Raw genomic sequence first — 20,210 nt, forward strand, 5'->3', positions numbered from 1 at the left:
TCGTCAGGAAGTCTAGAACCCAGTTGCACAATGAGGAGTTCAGACCCAGGTCCCTGAGCTTGGGGAAGAGCTTGGAGGGGATGAGCTTGGAGAGTACAATGGTGTTGAAGGCTGAGCTGTAGTCAATGGACTGCATTCTTACATAGGTATTCATCTTGTCCAGGTGGGATAGGACAGTGTGCAGTTCATCGTCTGTGGATCTATTGGGGTGGTATGCAAATTGTGGTGGGTCTATGGTGTCGGGTAAGGTGGAGGTGATATGATCCTTAACTAGCCTTTCAAAGAGCTTTATGATGACAGAAGTGAATGCTACTGGGCGATAGTCATTTAGTTCAATTACCTTCGCTTTCTTGGGTACAGGAACACTGGTGGACAGCTTGAAGCAAGTGGGAACAACAGACTGGGATAGGGAAATATTGAACATGTCCTTTAACACTCCAGTCAGCTCGTCTGAACGTGCTCTGAGGAAGCGGCTTGCGATGCCATCTGGGCCGGCAGCCTTGCAAGGGTTAATAGGCTTAAATTTCTTACTGACGTCGGCCACAGAGATCATAATGTGCAAGACCACACTTACTGCTTATCAATTCCAGGTGGCCTATGGCTTCATTACATTAGAACCTGATCCGTAAGCCCAACACAGTGTGTTGGAGCCTTCTACAGGGTCGTGCTGGCTCTACATCAGGACCTCATTGGCTCAGCAGGGGAGAGACATCAGCATCCATTGTTTTCTCTAAATGGTTTTCCTTGGCGTGGTGCAAAGGCCCCCGAAGTGACATGAAAGTGATTCAAACACCAATATATTCCATTGAAATCAGTAGAGACACGATTGTTTAGGTGTGGGTAACAAAGGTTACGGTAAGGGAAACATACTTGACATATGCTAACCCAAGAGTAGACGTTTTTTCTGTAGGTTTTACGTTGTCTTAAAGGATACTGTCCTGAGATTTCATAGCGAGGTGTGAAAAGGATGATCTGTTTATTTCCTTTTAGAACTTTAACATTGCTAATCATTTTATAGTATTTTCCTGTTGAAAATACATGTACTGTATCGATGACCTTACAAGATTCCCATTTGTTCAATTCTTCCTTTCATAAAAGGGATAAAACATCCAACAGCTTTTTATTTTACAATGTGGCACTTCCTTGGTGTGGAAACATTATGTAACTCCCACTCATAAATGTAACTTTCACCCTGGAGCAAACTAAGTGAGTGAGGTATCAACAAGGTCTGTCCCATAAGCTGTGTTTCATTCTGGGACGAGCGATGGAGTCCGAGATGAGCTCATGGTCTCTCGATGTGGAGCCGTCCAGGCCAAATGCCAGGGAGGTGTCTGACATGGTCTGGATCGACCACTGACACCAAACTGTTCCTCTGGGCCCTGTCAAACCATCCCGCCCGTCACTCTATAACCCTAACCCCCAGAGACATGCACCCTGCGTGCCCCCTCCGATCCTTTGTCCCTTCTCTAATTCTTAGATTAACTCAAGGTGTGGCATATAGGTTTCCCTCCGCTGATAGGGAGAACGGTGACTATTGGAAGATCAGCCTATTCTCATTGAATGAGGCTGAATGATGGGGGAAAGGGTAAAAGCCCAGATGTCAACATGAACTCTGTTGTGTCTTCCGGATATGCTTGGTAATCTTTCGATTCCGGACCGTTGTACTCTGCACCTTTCTTTGGGGTAAGAGAGACTTGTGTACTGGGAGGTTGAGAGCATGCATCTATCTGCCTGAGAAGTCATACGTCTATCTGGTAAATCAGCTGAAGTGATTGGTATGTTACTACATCATTCTCATAGACATAACAGTGTTGTTTAGAACGATCATTTACAATGCCAATATATAAAGCTCTACACTTTCCATTGCCCAGTTGATAACCAAAATGTCCTTTTTGTGTGTGTGTGTGTGTGTGTGTGTGTGTGTGTGTGTGTGTGTGTGTGTGTGTGTGTGTGTGTGTGTGTGTGTGTGTGTGTGTGTGTGTGTGTGTGTGTGTGTGTGTGTGTTCCAGCGGAAGCTGCCGAGGTGAGAACGGCTCTAAATAATGTCTGGGACAGAGCAAATGAGCTGGCATCATACACCTTGAAACCAACGTGTCTGATGTATTTGATACCATTCCACTCCAGTCATTACCACAAGCCCGTCCTCCCCAATTAAGGTGCCACCAACCCCTGTGGTGTGTACCTACGTGTGTGCTATTCCAGTGCATCGTTACAGCCTGAATTTAAATGATTACATTTGGCCTACACACTATCACTGGGCTACACACAAAACCCCATAATGAGTGGAATTATTATGTGCAATTATGTTTTTACAAATGAATAAAAATGAAAAGCTGAAATGTCTTGAGTCAATAAGTGTTCAACCTATTTGTTATGGCAAACCTAAATATGTTCAGAAGTAAAAATGTGCTTAACAACTCACACAATAAGTTGCATGGACTCACTCTGTGTGCAATAATAGTGTTTAATGTGATTGTTGAATGACTACCTCCTCTCTGTACCCCACACATACAATTATCTGTAAGGTCCCTCAGTCAAGCAGTGCATTTCAAACACAGATTCAACTACAAGGACCAGGGATGTTTTCCAATGCCTAGCAAAGAAGGGCTCTTATTGGTAGAGGGGTAAAAACTCAAATAAACATATCCCTTTGAGCAAGGTGACGTTATTAATTACACTTTGGATGGTGTATCAATACACCCAGTCACTACAAAGACACAGACAATCATTCCTAACTCAGTTGCCGGAGAGGAAGGAAACCACTCAGGGATCTCACCATGAGGCCAACAGTTAGAGATGAATGGCTGTGATAGATGAAAACTGAGGATGGATAAACAACATTACTGCACAATACTAACCTAAATGACAGAGTGAAAAGAAGGAAGCCTGTACAGAATAAAATATTCCAAAACATGCATCCTGTTTGCAACAAGGCACTAAAGTAATACTGCAAGTAATGTGGCAAAGGAATTCACTGAATACAAAGTGTTATGTTTGGGGGAAAATCCAACACAACATATCACTGAGTACCACTCTTCTTATTTTCAAGTAGTGGTGGCTGCATTACGATATTGGTATGCTTGTCATCTGCAAGGACCAGGGATGTTTTTGTATAAAAAGAAACTAAGCACAGACAAAATCTTAGAAGAAAACCTGGTTGTCTGCTTTCCAACAGACAATTGGGGGACAAATGTACTTTTCAGCAAGACAATAACCTAAAACACAAGGCCAAATATACACTGGAGTTGCTTACCAAGGTGACATTAAAAGTTCATGAGTGGCCAAGTTACAGTTTTGACCTAAAATTGTCTTGAGAATCTATGGCAAGACTTAAATTGATGTTTAGCAATTAGTAGTGAGCGATTAACCAAAATGTCAGTTCAATTATTTGAATTCCATTTTTTCTTTCTGTGAGGTCAATGCACAGTTTTTGTAGACATAAATAAGCTTGAACTGTGACATAGTAGGGAGTTAATAGTTTAAAAAAAACTTGTATTTGTTTTATTCTGTTTTGTTACAACATTCAAACCACATAATGCATAGTGCATTTAATGTCAAAACAAATAATTAAAACTGAAATCAATAACTGAGATTATTTGTTCATAATCGAACCGACCTCGAAAAGCACGAATCGCTCAACACATCTACAACTACTACTACGGTGATCAACAACCAACTTGACATAGTTTGAAGAAATAAAACAATTACAATGTGCAAATATTGTACAATCCAGGTGTGCAAAGCTCTTAGACTTACCCAGAAAGACTCAAACCTGCCAAAGGTGATTCTAAAATGTATTGACTAAGGGGTCTGAATGTTTATGTCAATTTGAAATTTTCTGTACGTAATTTTCAATAAATGAAAAAGAAATGTTGAACAATTGTTTTTTCAGTTTGTCATTATGGGGTATTTATTGTATGTAGCTGGGCCGGAATAAAACCCTATCTAATCCGTTTTGAATTCAGGCTGTAGTAAAATAAACTGTGGAATAAATCAAGGGGTTTTAATACTTCCTGAAGACACCCTAAAAAAGGGCTTTATAAAATACATTAAATTGATAGATTGCTCTTTGTTCCTCTTTCTCTAGGTTTACCAGCGGATCGTAGAGGACTGGAAGAGGACCCTGATGGTTTGCTCGCCGGTCATCAACCTCCACGACGACATGAGGACCTGGCTCAAGTACGCCAGCCTCTGTGGCAAGAGTGCACGTCCGGTGAGTTCACTAGCACAGGACAGCTGTGAAGGACTACTAGCTGACAGGACAGCTGTGAAGGGTCAAGGGCCAAATGTTTCAAAATAGGGATGCCAGTAAGGGTTCTTTTTGCAACCGGTTAGCCTGCACCGTTAACCAGTTATCCTTTCCCAAAATGTTTTTGTATAAAATCATGATTAAATGCACTACGTTGTCCAGCTCACATCGTTTTATCGAGTGTAACGTTTTGACCAGGCCTGACAAAGACCTTCTGGACAAAACGTTGGACTCCATAAAACAGTGGGCACAGATATCTCTGTCATAAATGGCTATAAAACCCAGTATTTGGCAATCAGATTGTATTTAAAAACCTTTCATCTGGATACAGACTTAAGTTGCTGTATCAGGTTCAAAATACGTCATTTATTGCCACTTGACTTCAACACAACCAGAATGTGACAAATTTGCTTAAAACAATACTTTGAAGATTTCCTGTCAATTCAAGGGGAAATATATTCCCCTGGATTTGGATACTGCCAGGAAAGTCCAACAGTCTGTTTGCTTTGGTGTGAATCTGAATCTCTCATTGGAACGATTTCAAAATGTAGCGCGCCTCTCGGAAATCACACGGTTTAGAAACCGTACCTCAAACCTGTTTAATAACATTGTTATAATTTTTCCTCCCCCACTGCACTTTTATTGTAAGTGATTGTATTGGCTTGCAGGCAGCCGAACCTGTTTTCCACTCTCAACATAAAATCATTTCATTACGTTGAGGTATGATGTCATAACATCAAAACAAAGTGAATTGGTCCATACAGTTTAGCAGATGTTCTAGCAGGTTCAGCTAAATGCTTCTGTTACTAGTTCCTAATAATGCAGTAAAATGTCAAACAGATGCTCAAATAATAATAAAACACTTTTTTTTAAACCCAGAAAGAACAAGAAATCAAGAAATGTCTGAAGGAATCCAATGAACAACCTAAATACTGTAACAGACGTCCAAATGCAATCAGGGGCAGAGCGACAGATTTTTACCTTGTCAGCTCGGGGATTTGATTGAGCAACCTTTTGGTTACTGGCCCAACGATCTAAACACTAGCCTACCTGCCGCCCCGAATACAGTTTATAAATAAATATGCAGTGTGTATGAACAGTGTAACTAAAATGCAGTTCATTGAATGGTGTATATAGAAATGATGGATGGTATGTATAGTAGTGGTTATATAGGATGAGTGACCAGTGTTCAGTGACTCTATGTATATAGGGCAGCATTCTCTAAGGTGCAGGGTAGAGTACCGGGTGCTAGCCGGCTAGAGGTGACTGATGGCATTGAGATAGAAGCTGTTTTTCAGTCTCTCTGTCCCTGCTTTGATGCACCTGTACTGACCTCACCTTCTGGATGAACAGGGGTGAACAGGCAGTGCCTCGGGTGGTTGTTGTCCTTGATTATGTTTTTGGCCTTCCTGTGACATCGGGTGGTGTAGGTGTCCTGTAGGGCAGGTAGTTTGCCCCCGGTGATGCGTTGTGCAGACCTCCCTACCCTCTGGAGAGCCTTGCGGTTGAGGGTGGTGCAGTTGCCGTACCAGTGATACAGCCCGACAGGATGCGCTCAGTTGTGCACCTGTAAAAGTTAGTGAGGGTTTTTGGTGACAAGTCACATTTTTTCAGCCTCCTGAGGTTGAAGAGGCGATGTTGCGCCCACCAGCCTGCTGCCCGCCACAGAGCTATAGTAGGGCCAGCTGCAGGAGCCACTCACAGCTCACAAGGCAGGAATCTTAATGACACATGCACCCCGGTCCCTGCCAGAGAGGAGCCGTCCATCCCCACTCTGAAGGGGGAAACGTTTTGAAACTAATTTAAAGATAAAGACAAAATACTGTTGAACATCACTCTTATCATATGGTGTGGGGGAATAGTGTAGAGAGCCTGGAGCCATTTTGAGTATGTCAGGAGAGTTGTGTTGAATCCCTGTTTTGAATGAGAATTCCTATTTGACCCCCCCCCACCGTGTGTGTCTGTTGTTCTTCTGTCCCCCATCAGATTGAAGCCTTCCAGCACACACAACACTTTGTCCAGGGGATGCAGCAACAGGCCCAGCATGCCGCTGAAGACCAGCAGCACCAGCAGGAGCTCTACAAGCTCATGGCCAGGACTCCTACCGCAACTACTTTAGGAGAAAAACAAATCAGTCGCACTCTATTTGTTATTGCAGTGTGAGCTTTAAAAACACACAAACGTTTTCTCAGCCCACATGTTCTCCCTCATCTAAAGGGTCACGTACAGAGCGTTCTACTCTTTCTCCAGGACCGTGACCCGACCCCGGTGCTGTTACTCTTCTACGTCCTGCAACCCCAGCCAATTTCTCTCTCGTTTCATTCTGTGTAAACAGACTCTGGGACAGTTGTAGGATGGTAGATCCCAAATTCATACAACCAGTAGGCCTAGGCTAGATCCAATTATAAGCGCAGCAATGCGCACATGGCAGTAGGCTAGGTTACACGCAAACATTTGTTCCATAATGCAATTAGTGAGAGAACACCATTATGAGTGGTTTCATGTAACAGACATCAAAAAATCTAGTATGTGTTGCCAATATCACTAGGATTGTGCCTTTGGCTACTGGACAATGAAAGAACATTGATTTTAAAAATAAATAGAACATGAGAGAAAAATACTTCTGGTTTATAAAATAATTGCCTGCATGTTTAGTTGGATTTTAGCTTGGCTACTTTGAAGCAACATAAGACATGCCTCATAATACCCTTGGTACCATGCCACATTTGGTTGGAGATAAGTAGCTGGATACCTGCTGGCTGAGGATGACTGATTATACAGTCTCCAACTGGCAGTTTCATTAAATAGTACCTGCAAAACACCAGTCTCAACATCAACAGTGGAGAGGAGACTCCAGGATGCTGACCTTCTAGTCAGAGTTCCTCTGTCCATTGGCTGTGTTATTTTGCCCATCTTAATCTTTTATTTTTCTTGGCCAGTCTGAGATATGGCTTTTTCTTGACGTTGATACTGGTGTTTTGTGGGTACTCTTTAATGAAGCTGCCAGTTGAGGACTTGTGAGGCGTCTGTTTCTCAAACTAGACACACTAATGTACTTGTCCTCTTGCTCAGTTGTGCACCGGGGCCTCCCAACCTTCTTTCTATTCTGGTTAGAGCCAGTTTGCGCTGTTCTGTGAAGGGAGTAGCGATCTTCAGTTTCTTGGCAATTTCTCCCATGGAATAGCCTTCATTTCTCAGAACAAGAATAGACTGAGTTTCAGAAGAAAGGTCTTCGTTTCTGGCTATTTTGAGCCTGTAATTGAACCCACAAATGCTGATTCTCCAGATACTCAACTTGTCTAAAGAAGGCCAGTCTTATTGCTTCTTTAACAGGACAACAGTTTTCAGCTGTGCTAACAATATTGCAAAAGGGTTTTCTAATGATAAATGAGCCTTTTAAAATTCTAAACATGGATTAGATAACACAAAGTGCCATTGGAACACAGGAGTGATGGTTGCTGATAATCGGCCTCTGTACGCCTATGTATATACTCCATTAAAAAATCTGCCTTTTCCAGCTACAATAGTCATTTACAACATTAACAATGTCTACACTGTCTACAAGAGTGTGCAAAGCTGTTATCAAGGCAAAGGGTGGCTACTTTGAAGAATCTAAAATCTAAAATATATTTTGATTTATTTAACCTCTTTGGGGTACACCCCCCCTTCTTCTCAATTTCCACCTAAAGACATACCCTAATCTAACTGCCTGTAGCTCAGGCCCAGAGGCAAGGATATGCATATTCTTGGTATCATTTGAAAGGAAACTCTCTGAATTTTGTGGAAATGTGAATTGAATGTAGGAGAATATAACACAATAGATGTGGTAGAATAAAATACAAGGAAATAAACATGTGTTTTCTGTTTTTTATTGTTGCTGCATCATCTTTCAGCCGAACATACAGATGGGATGCTGTGGATAATTTGAATGAAGAACATACGATGGCAACAATAGCTGAGCAAAGTTTTACACAGATAACTTCAAAAATGAGCGAGCTACATGACATTGAGCATGAAGTCACCCAGGTGTCCCACACAAATGTACCCAAATGTACCCAAGTGTCTGAATTGGTACAGTGATACATTTGGAAGGAAAGAACTATATACAAAATACATAAATGCTATTCTAACACCCCCCCCCCCCCAATAAAAAAAAAACAATTAACAATGGTAACTATTTACATATTTTCTTTTTACAATATTGTGAAGACCCTCGGTCCTTTACACAATATTGTTCTGCTGGTACCATGGCCCATAGCAGTCTCTTTCTGCTGTAAAGCAGAGGCTTACTGAACAGGTGGTGCAGGGGATGGGGCATTTCCTGTGACAAAGGGCACAACGACTTCTGCCTAACTGTGCCCTTTTTGCCCTGTGGCACATTCATGCCTGCAGAGATGAATCCGGGCAGGTAAACACCACTGGTTGGAGCAGAAGGTGCTGCAGTGGACTTGCTGTAGCTAGCAAGCTCCTGGTTGAGCAGCTACCTGAAGGCTAGGTGTGAGATGGGTAAGCTGTCCACAGCTCTTGGCCATTTCCTTCTGGAGGATGAAGGAATTCACCACAGCAATGTCAATGAAATGATAGAAACATGTTTTGTACCATTTCATGGTCTTGTGTAGAACATTGTAATAGCCTATCAGCACATCTGAGAGGTCCACACCTTCCATGCTCTTGTTGTAGTCCTTCACAGCAGCTGGAATGGGGACAGTTTTTTGTGGTCCATGCCCCGGCACCGTCCTTCACACGCCTGACGACGTGATCTCCACTGAAGGACTTGTGGATACTGGAGCACATGACCACCTCTCTGGTACCCATCCACTTCACAAACAGCAGGCCATCTTCACGGCTCCATCGCATGGTACCCCGCTCAACCCGCTTAGGCATGTCGTTCACCTTTGGAAATCCCACCCTGTTGGTACGAATGGTGCCACAACCCCACACCTCCCGCTTCCTCAGCTCTGTAAACAGGGTAGGGCTTGTGTAGAAGTTGCCCACAAACAGTTTGTAGCCCTTCCTCAGCTCTGTAAACAGGGTAGGGCTTGTGTAGAAGTTGTCCACAAACAGTTTGTAGCCCTTCCTCAGCTCTGTAAACAGGGTAGGGCTTGTATAGAAGTTGTCTAGAAACAGTTTGTAGCCCTTCCTCGGCTCTGTAAACAGGGTAGGGCTTGTATAGAAGTTGTCTAGAAACAGTTTGTAGCCCTTCCTCAGCTCTGTAAACAGGGTAGGGCTTGTATAGAAGTTGTCCACAAACAGTTTGTAGCCCTTCCTCAGCTCTGTAAACAGGGTAGGGCTTGTATAGAAGTTGTCTAGAAACAGTTTGTAGCCCTTCCTCAGCTCTGTAAACAGGGTAGGGCTTGTGTAGAAGTTGTCCACAAACAGTTTGTAGCCCTTCCTCAGCTCTGTAAACAGGGTAGGGCTTGTATAGAAGTTGTCCACAAACAGTTTGTAGCCCTTCCTGAGCTCTGTAAACAGGGTAGGGCTTGTATAGAAGTTGTCCACAAACAGTTTGTAGCCCTTCCTGAGCTCTGTAAACAGGGTAGGGTTTGTATAGAAGTTGTCCAGAAACAGTTTGTAGCCCTTCCTGAGCTCTGTAAACAGGGTAGGGCTTGTATAGAAGTTGTCCAGAAACACTTTGTATCCCTTCCTCAGCTCTGTAAACAGGGTAGGGGTTGTATAGAAGTTGTCCAGAAACAGTTTGTATCCCTTCCTCAGCTCTGTAAACAGGGTAGGGCTTGTATAGAAGTTGTCCACAAACATTTTGTAGCTCTTCCCCAGCAGTTGAAAATCCAATAACTCCATAACGGAATCATAACTCAGCCCATTACCGGTAGCAAAACTGGTTTTCCCCTCATAAACAAAACAATTGCAAGTGTACACGCAGAATCAGCCAAAACAAACAGATTGTAGCCCCATTTGGTTGGTTTGTTACACATGTATTGTTTGAGGCTGATTCTGGCCTCTGAGGCTACCATTGATGGACATGTTCTGGGCGGGCTGAAAATAAGTCTTGCAGGCATTAACGATGCTGGGGTAGAGAGGTTTTATTTTACAGAGCCTATCAAACCTTGGCGTGCCTCTCTTCTTGTCATTCTCCCCATCAACTTCTGGGTCACTGATGTGAAGTGCCCGTGAGATAGTCAGAAACCGTTTACAAGACATGACAGTCACGGGGGAAGGCAGTTGATAGAGAGCTGACGTTTTCCAGTTGTCCCTTAGAGTTTTCAACTTCACCAGCCCCATGTAAATGACCATTGAAAAGTAGCAGAAAACATCTGACATGGAAATGGTCTTCCATGCCTCTTTCTTTCCTGCCTGCTTCTCAGCCCCGTACTTATTGGTGTTCGCCACCAGGGAATCAACAACTGACGAGGTGAAAAACAGTTGAAAAAGGTGAAGGGGGCTGTACTTTGCAGTCATGTCTAGTTGAGGTCCTGGCTGCCTTTTGGGTCTAAAAACTGGTGGATTTGGTTCCACATCATCTTCTAACACAGAGTGCCAATGACCCTCTGGCCCTCCGTCTGTAGGGTTCTCTCTTCCCCACCTCAGCTTCTTTGTCACATCTCTAGATGGCCAGGTAGGTGTGGACCTGGAGACAGTGGGGGTCTGGCTGGATGAACCAGCTTCAGAGGGAGATGGACACCTAGACATTGGCGGCTCATAATCAGAATCATTGCCACTGTGAAAGATTTTTAAAAAAATCAGTAACAATACTTTCATGTATGAGCCCTGTATCAGCGGGGAAAATAAACAGATATATATAGAGTACAGGGAACATAATCACTATGGTGAAGTGCTGTTCCATTCCATGTTTATGTCAAATAATATATCACACACACACAGTATTGCCAATGTGTACTTTATGCATTTCATTACAGATGATATTTTTATATATTGCAAATAAAATAAGAAAAAAAATAATAATCTCAAATGAATAATATTTCGTATTAACATTTACATTTACATTTAAGTCATTTAGCAGACGCTCTTATCCAGAGCGACTAATTTCAAACAATGACATTAGCATTAGAATTTACCAATCCAGCATGGCATCCTCGCCGTGCAGAAACATTTATTCCGCCTGGGAGTCAAAACTAGCTTCGCTGAAAGATTCATCTTCCTGAAGAAACTCTGTCTCGCTGTCTCGATCAATTTCCTCTATAATTTGGGTTAAATCTGTATACCTAGACTTTGTTTTAGCTTTTCCTGATTGATTCGCCATAATTTAAATATATAAACTTGGTGAAAATGCTATTGAATGTGTACTGCTATGCGTAACACTCGTGGCTTCGTCAATGGCGAAGGAACCTCTTTTACGGCAGAGTTTACGACAAAGGCTTGTCTTCGAACGTATAACCATTACATATTGCAGTTTACCTCAGCTCATTGGCTATCTTCCAAGCTAGATTTCAAGATGATCAGTGGTCATTGGGCCAAAATACAGTCAATCAACGATAGACCGGTCCTACCATTGGTGCGCAATGAGGTCATTGATTGGTGTCTTAAAATCGGTTTGTTTCGGTCAATACGTCCCGGGAAAAGAACCATCATGTATGGTTGTGTTAGTAACAACCAGAGGATTGCAATGAAACCAACCATGACTGGATAAACTTTAGTTGTGCGTGTGTGTAATTACCACGAACGCTTCGTCCACATTTGAATGGGAAGGAAATCACGACGCAACCGGTTTACAAATGTTTCGTGTTAGGCTGAAATAAATAATTATCTATTATTCTGAAATGTCACATTCTTAAAATAAAGTGGTGATCCTAACTGACCTAAGACAGGGAATTTTTACTAGGATTAAATGTCAGGAATTGTGAAAAACTGAGTTTAAATGTATTTGGCTAAGGTATATGTAAACCTCCAACTTCAAATGTATGTAGGATGAGATTACATTTTAAGGCATTGCACAGTCTTCACCTTTTAAGGGGCATGCCGTCTTTCACTAGCCACTCTAAAAACACACCTCATAATTCTATTGAGGCAACAAGCGAACATGACACCAGGAAAGGAATGTTTCATCCCTGCCATTGCACTTCCTGACAGGGATTCTCATTGTCTGTGGAATGTTGTTTCGGGAAAACACCTGTGTAACTTGGGTAGCACCATTTTCTTCCAGACGCGCTGACACACTTTCCCGAAAACAGGTCGGCACTGTGGAAAGGTGCACACCTGGTCCGTGCACACACACACACACTCCATCTCCCCAAAATAAATTGTTGTAATTTTAGAGCTATTTATTTGAAAACTGGACACGTTACAAGGCAATTACCATGATAAGACCTGCAACCTTGGAATCTTCTGAGTTCTCGTGGTAACACAGAGGCACTACTGGCACTAGTTTTTCTGTGTTTTTCTTAAGGAGAAGAGGTTTGTCAGAGACAAACTGAACCGGTTGTGTATTTTCACATGGAAAAGTACTCAGCAGGATTAGGTAATGCTGATGGATAATTTATTAGAAGTTCTCTCTGGAAATAGTGCTCCACACAGTTAGGAGCTGAGGGGTGGATCGCTGTGCAGCACTCGTGAGTTCCTGGTGAGATGTGTTATAAACCAATCACACGCGTGGCAATATTAAAAAGAGAAAGGGAGATTGATGTCGCGCAAAGACATTTATCAAACTTAGGCATCATTACCAAAAGCAACGGCACATTACTTTAGCTACAGAAAGGTCTTAGAATCATTTGTGATTTTTAATTACAACTCTTCCCATCATTCTTCTTCACTTTAATTAATGGACTGCACTTGTACTGTGTTGGACATCCATTGCCAACTCCCCCAGACAAATTGTGGTGACAATGAGCACAGTGTATAAATTATAACTTTATACCAACATATTTAAGAAGTTGTAACAACCGAACAGACTTTTCTCATAGTCAAGTAAAAAGCGGATTCAGTGAATTCAATTTTACTCCCGAGTTTAGCACAGATCTGGGCCTAAGGCCATGTCAGTGGGCAAACAAGGCAATAAGGGGTAGAGAGGGGTGTGTGGACGTGCCTCCTCTGTGGCAACTTCTCTGTAGGTTGGCTGCCAGGAAACACCACGTGGAAAGCATTCATCATGCTAACAAACAAGTTTAAATGGCCTGACTTACTGTAAGAGCTTCATATCACATACCAGCCCTTAGCTGTTGACACAAGCTTGCCAAGGCTCTTCAGATTGATCGGACCTTGAAGCAACCCTCAGCCCGTATTCCTGAAATGTATCACAGTATGAGTGTTGATCTAGAATTATTTGGCTTCGAGATATTTATGAATGAGATGGGGACTTGATCCTAGATCAGCACTCCTACTCTGAGAGACTTTGTGAAAACAAGCCCTAGAGCGTAGGCCGTATTCGGCTGACGATCCATCTTGTGACCAAGACTCTCTCTCTCCCTCCATCCTTCCTTCCCTCTCTAAGTGCTTCCTGTAGCTAGGTGAGTGGCAGCTCAGTCTGCAGGGCTTCAACGATAGCACCATCCCCAAAGAGCTGCAGTACTACAGCCACTCCACGAAGCACGACCGCAACTGATACCAGGCCAGTCACCTCCCTCACCTTTCACCTCTAACCCCTGTCACTCCCTTCAGGCATTCATGTTGAGTCCTCCATTTACAGTGGTTCCTCCTTAAACAGTTGTGGCACACCTTGTGGGCTGAATTCTGTGGCACGTCATTTAATTGGGCCATTTTTTGGCCATTTCTTTCTGTTAATGCAAGTTATTGCTAGTTTGACCACCAGAGGGCACCTTTGAGAAGCATTTGATAGTCTTTCATATTGCAGGCAAGCAGGAGACCAGAGTTCAATCCCCCGACCGGGAGGAAGGGGTAGGCTGTCCTTGTAATAAGAATGAGTTCTTAACTGATTCCATATGTGTTATTTATTCTACAATGTAGAAAATAGTAAAAATATAGAAAAATCCTGGAATAATTAGGTGTGTCAAAAAAACTTACGAAAGCACCTGAATGTCTATTGAGAACGCAGAATGACTAGCATTTAGCTAAGCTACAAATGACGGGAATAATCAAGTCAATAAATATTGAGTAGTTAGTTAGATAGCCTATAGTTAATATACTGTCAAGTTTGATGTATAACTACTAACGTTAGGTAGCTAGCTAACATACTGCTGTAATGATATGCTATGTGGTTTGTAAGGACAGCGTAGCTAACAAGTTGTCAGCCAACATAACGTGTAAGGTAACGTATTTGAAAAGTCATTACTTTATTACATTGAGTAGCAAGCTACTGCAAGGGCACACTCTATATCGACTCTGGGGCTTGAGCATGCTTTTGTGCACTGTCGATAATGCGCTGGCCTTCAGGCAAGAAGGTTGAGGGTTTGAAACCTGCTCCCTGTTTCATTCGTGCACAATAATCAGTTTATTCTTTGGTTTATACTGCCCATTCATAGTCAGTTAGAGACACAGTAGAGCATTGGGATCAAAAATAATAATAATAATCAACTCCCCCTTGGTCGTCAGGGCAAATCTGGTCGGTGATAGGGCGAGGGGGTTTCACACCTAGCTCGGCTATTAGACTATTCTTTACTAAAGGTTGAATAGTCTATTGTTCAGCTATTAGCCCCCCTCCCCAACTTGAAACAAATGGATTTATTTTTGTTGAGAGCAAAACGTTTTTATTTTCAATCCAAAATATTTTTTCTGAAAGCAACTTTTTTTTTTATTTTCAATCAAAAATAATTGTTCTGAAGGCAAAAACGAGGCTTCAAAGTTAAACATTTTTTTGCAATCAAATATTTTGTAATACAGCGCAAAACGTTATGCTTTTTATTCCCCAAGAAGATTTAGAGAACAAAAAATGCATTTGAAAACAAAAAAAGGAAGTCATAGCGGACACCTACGTAGAAGGACTGTACGGCATCTCAGGTAAGCAGCACTGGACGCTCTTCCGTCCAACTTCTAACATTACATAGCTAGTAGTTAGCTCCTACGATTCAGTGTCGGTTCATAACATTCTACTATATTACATACATACATACAGTGGGGCAAAAAAGGATTTAGTCAGCCACCAATTGTGCAAGTTCTCCCACTTAAAAAGATGAGAGAGGCCTGTAATTTTCATCATAGGTACACTGGACAAGTGTCTTTTATACTGATAACAAGTTCAAACAGGTGCCATTAATACAGATTACGAGTGGAGGACAGGGGAGTCTCTTAAAGAGGAAGTTACAGGTCTGTGAGAGCCAGAAATGTTGTTTGTTTGTAGGTGATAAAATACTTATTTTCCACCATAATTTCCAAAAAAAATCATTAAAAATCCTACAATGTGATTTTCTGGATTATTTTTCTCCTTTTGTCTGTCATAGTTGAAGTGTACCTATGATGAACATTACAGGCCTCTCTCATCTTTTGAAGTGGGAGAACTTGCACAATTGGTGGTTGACTAAATACTTTTTTGCCCCACTGTATGTATGTATGTAATATAGTAGAATGATAAATCATGCAATTTTTATTCTCAAGCTAACTAAAAATATTTAGCTACAAATTCCTGTTCTCGCCATTTTCAGTTGAATTCATCTAACTTTCTTTCTTGGCAACTCATAAGCAGGCCATGTCGTATTTGCTTCATAGTCGATATATAATCATATATAAGCTTTTTTTACAGAGTGATGAAAGAACACAATATGTCTGTCAGGGAATGCTATTCTGATATGTCAGATGAAGAGCAGAAAGACCAGAAAGTCAGGGACATTAAGGCAAGATGCCCCATGCAGGCTTTAGAATGGTCAAAGGAAGTCTCAGAGCAGTGGGCCATCGTGTACAATGGTGAATAGTTAGGGAGTCTTTGCAGCGTGTAGATGGTGCAGGTATCATTGCCAGAATGATCCAGCTTCATGGCATTGCTCGGGAAAAATCCTCAGTTCCTGCACCCCCGTCTCTTGTCCACATTGATACAAGTCATAACTTGTAAGGTACTAAGGTGTATAATGTCTCCATCAAATCTAAGAAGTTTTTTAAATATTTTTTAATCTTACTTATTCCTAGACACATTTTCAATGATGTATGAAATTGGAGATGTTAAACTGGTAATAGATAAATAATGAATCAGGTTAATAGGTTAAACATTTCACTTTTAATTCCAATGTGTTTTTTTTTTCAAGATACAACATTGTCTCAATTGGTGGTATAGATGGATTTTCAAGGAAGGTGAGTATATTATTTTGTATACGTATTGCATATGTCCCATCACCTAATGAACAACCACAACACCAGTCTGGTGTTAAAGCTTTCTGTGCTCTATTGTCGCATCCTGAAAATGACATCTGCAGCTTTAGATTGAAAGGTCATATCTCAGTTATTATTTTCATATCTACACAAAATAAGCAATTTTCTTTCATTTCAGATGTATGTTCACTGTCCGAGGAACAGGCCGTGGAAGCTTTATTGCTGGCAAAAGTGTCCATAACCAGAGGTAATTAAACTGTCCTGTGTTGTTTTTCTCTCTTCCTCTCTGCCTGTCTTGTTGTACATGGAACCTGTCTCACAAGCATTAATTAAACAACCCGTAAGATGTCAGCTGCTAATATTCAGATTTACACCACATTAACACTCAACCATTTTCACTGGACTGTCAAGCCCCTGTTGCTGCCAAATTTATTGTCACTCTTACAGATGTGTTTCTTTTGAGCGTTCCAGATTCAGCAGGTGGAGGACCTGCTTTCTCAGGAGGATAATCTGGTATCTGGAAACACTGACAATGGGGTCACTGTTCCTGACGTCCCATGCTCCCTGTCTACTGGGAATCTTGCTGTGCTGCAACGTCAAGTGAACCCTACCACTGACTCCTCATCTTTTGGTCAGGACATATACATGCATGCTATTCGATTAGTTATGAGTATCCAGCCTTTTTAGGTGCAGTCCTGCCACACTATGTAGGACATTGTTTTAGCCCCAGTGCCACTCATGATAATTGCAAACAGTTGTATTTTTTGGAGGAGGGTGAAGGATAGCAGGCCCAGCTGTCAAAGTGAGAGAGTAGACTATTCTGGATAGAGCAGGTACTTTTGTGTAGTCTACTTCTTGTGAGGTTTTCTGTCCTCAGATATAGAGAGCTGTGAAAGCCTGTCTGCAGATGAAGAGTTCCCAATGAAGAGCAGCGGTTCTCAGTCCTGGGGACTCAGAGGTGCACATTTTTGTTTTTGCCTCAGCACTGCAAAGCTGATTCAAAGGATGGACTCATCGTCAAGCTTCAAGTGGTATTTATGTATTCATTTGTGACGCTATCTTTGATATTATCCTGCTCTTGTCACATGTATCTATCCATCCAATGTTAGCACGATGTGTTATAAGGGATATTATACAGGAAGTATTATTAAAGAGATGCCTTACATTGAAATACAGATAGAGTTGTAGTACTCCCAGAGTTAATGATCCAAGGTCAGTTTATATTATACAGGAATTATTATTAAAGAGATGCTTTACATTGAAATACAGATAGAGTTGTAGTACTCCCAGAGTTAATGATCCAAGGTCAGTTTATATTATACAGGAATTATTATTAAAGAGATGCTTTACATTGAAATACAGATAGAGGTGTAGTAGTCCCAGAGTTAATGATCCAAGGTCAGTTTTGCATTTCACCTCCTGATGGTTATGATGACTGACGTGTTAACACGATTAAGCTTTGTTTTTCTATTATATCTCTATCCATCTGTCACTCGTCTGCAGGTTATGTTTTGATGTGAGAGACGGTGCCAGTCCCCTTAACGCCACCTCACCCGCTCTTAAGATAACCTTCAGGCCGACTAGGAGCCTGGCTAAGAGACACCACAAGAGACACTATAATTGTGATGAACTGAGAAAGTATTATAGGTAGCATTGGAATTCATTCATCTTATGCTGTCTTCCCTGCTCCTCTGTTCTTACCTCTTTCCTTTTGTCTTCCATACCTCTCTCCCCACCTTTCTTCCTCTTTTTATAATGCAAACCATATGTGCATTGAAGTACAGATTGAACTTGTAAAGGAGGAACCACTGTACTAAACATACGGTTTGTATGTTGTTATGAGTTGATTGAAAGTTGAGTTGATTGAAAGTTGAGTTGATTGAAAGGAACCAAGGACACTCTTGGAGTGCCCATGCCCACACTGCAGACAAGAAATGCCACTTTTTTCATCCCTTGAGTGCCATCCTCTATCTCTCAATAGCTCCATTACATAACAACATAACAACTCAAAAACATGATCTGTTTAGACCCAAAACATTTCCCAGAGGCCCTACTCATCTGGGACATCTCACATATCTTTCATATTGGCTAACACACTAGAAGTTGATGTGATAACATGAGTTCAAACGTATGTTTAAACATGTACACCTAACATTCTATAACCCCTAATAAAATTAAAACATTGCTCACCTGGTGTATTTTTTTTTCAGGCCTGGCACTCATGGGCAGTGTACACAGAACCAGAACCAGGGATTGACTGCACAGAAGAAGGCCAACAAGGCAAGGGCGGCAGCCATCTTGAACCCTTCTTCCTCTTCCATCCACAAACACTAACCTGCCCTTTCAATCTTCACTATGGAACCAATCTGAACTAATTTGACAGACCTCTGTGTAACTTGAAACGTTGCCTAAATCTCATGTTGATGTCAATGAGAGACAAGGAGAGAATCTGAGTTGAAGGACAAGTGAGGCTGGTGTGACAACTTCATACCACACCAAAAAAGAGGTGGCAAAAGAGTGAAAGAAAAAACCTATTGTGCAAGCAGTAGATTAAGTTTTCCCTCTGCTCTGTTGACAACAAATTGGTTGTTTGTTTGTGGTAAAATAATTCAGACAAATCTATTCATTTCAAATGGACCAATTTAGGTCTTCTGTCTATGAATTAATCCCTTACACCCTCAGGTAAGTCTCCACACGGGGCCAGGGCCAGTAGTCACAAAAGGTCATAGAGTAGGAGTGCTGATCTAGGATCATTCTTCTCTTTTAGATCAAAATGAATAATATTATAAGGATGGGGGAGACCTGAACCTAGATCAGCACTCCTACTCCTACTCTCCTACATTGATAGACCCTGAATTGAAATATGTTGAGAGGGAGCCCTCTGGTGGCAGAGAGAATCATTTGCGTTGCTTCATGGACTTGATGTCGATTTGTTTTGGATTGAATGTGTGTTGAAATTCAGCTTTTCAGGGAAACTTTTTTGTTGTTGTGTGTGAACCTATCAATAAATATGCAATGGACACAATACTTGATGCTTCTGTTTACTTTCTCCAGGGTGCTGACCCTCTGGTTTGACTATGGGCACTGGCCTGAAGTCAACAGGGCACTGGTGGAGGGCATCAAAACCATTCAGATGGACACCTGGATCTCACATGCTCATTTTCGATTTGCTTTTATTGTTATGTCCGTTGTGATAAAAGTACTTGAAACTGAATTCTTCCCATGGGCAAGGTTGGTCTTGGGCCATGAATCATCCATAACAGTTATTCAACAAAGTCTTATAGGACAGTAACAGAATAGGACATTGCGTTTCCACGGGGGGGGATAACTATGTTATGTCTCCCTCTTGCCCCCTCGCCCATAGGTGATCCACCAGCTGATTGCCCACAATGACAATCCCCGCGCTCTTGTGGGCCGCCTCATCCACAAGCTGCAAGTCATGCTGATACGCTCTCTGAGCTCCCACAGGCATGGCTACTTACTGGTGCAAAGCATCATCAAAAACGATGATCTCGTTAGAAAACTAAAATTACATTCCTACCTTAACAAAATGAGTTATCCAATTTCATATCACATAGACAACGTATTGGATGGGAATTTGACAGATAACAGGAGGAACCTTCCTAAGTTATAGTATTTGATTTATACCGTTTTTAATCACAAAATGAAAAGCAATACGACATTAGTTGTATACCTCATTGAGCATTTCCCACATTCGGATGTTAGAAATATTGTTCCAAAGTTTGATTTTTGGACGTTAAAGTTGTGGGCTGGCGAAAGTCTTCTGGGGATATTG

At 41.7% G+C, this 20,210-nt stretch overlaps 1 pseudogene; it reads left to right on the forward strand.

Moving 5' to 3' along the window:
• LOC118360239 (serine/threonine-protein kinase mTOR-like) overlaps nt 1-8,010 on the forward strand; it is a 43,118-nt pseudogene extending 35,108 nt beyond the window's left edge.
• The last annotated feature ends 12,200 nt before the right edge of the window (nt 8,011-20,210 follow it).

This window comes from Oncorhynchus keta, chromosome 27, assembly GCF_023373465.1.
Source record: "Oncorhynchus keta strain PuntledgeMale-10-30-2019 chromosome 27, Oket_V2, whole genome shotgun sequence".
NCBI lineage: Eukaryota > Metazoa > Chordata > Actinopteri > Salmoniformes > Salmonidae > Oncorhynchus > Oncorhynchus keta.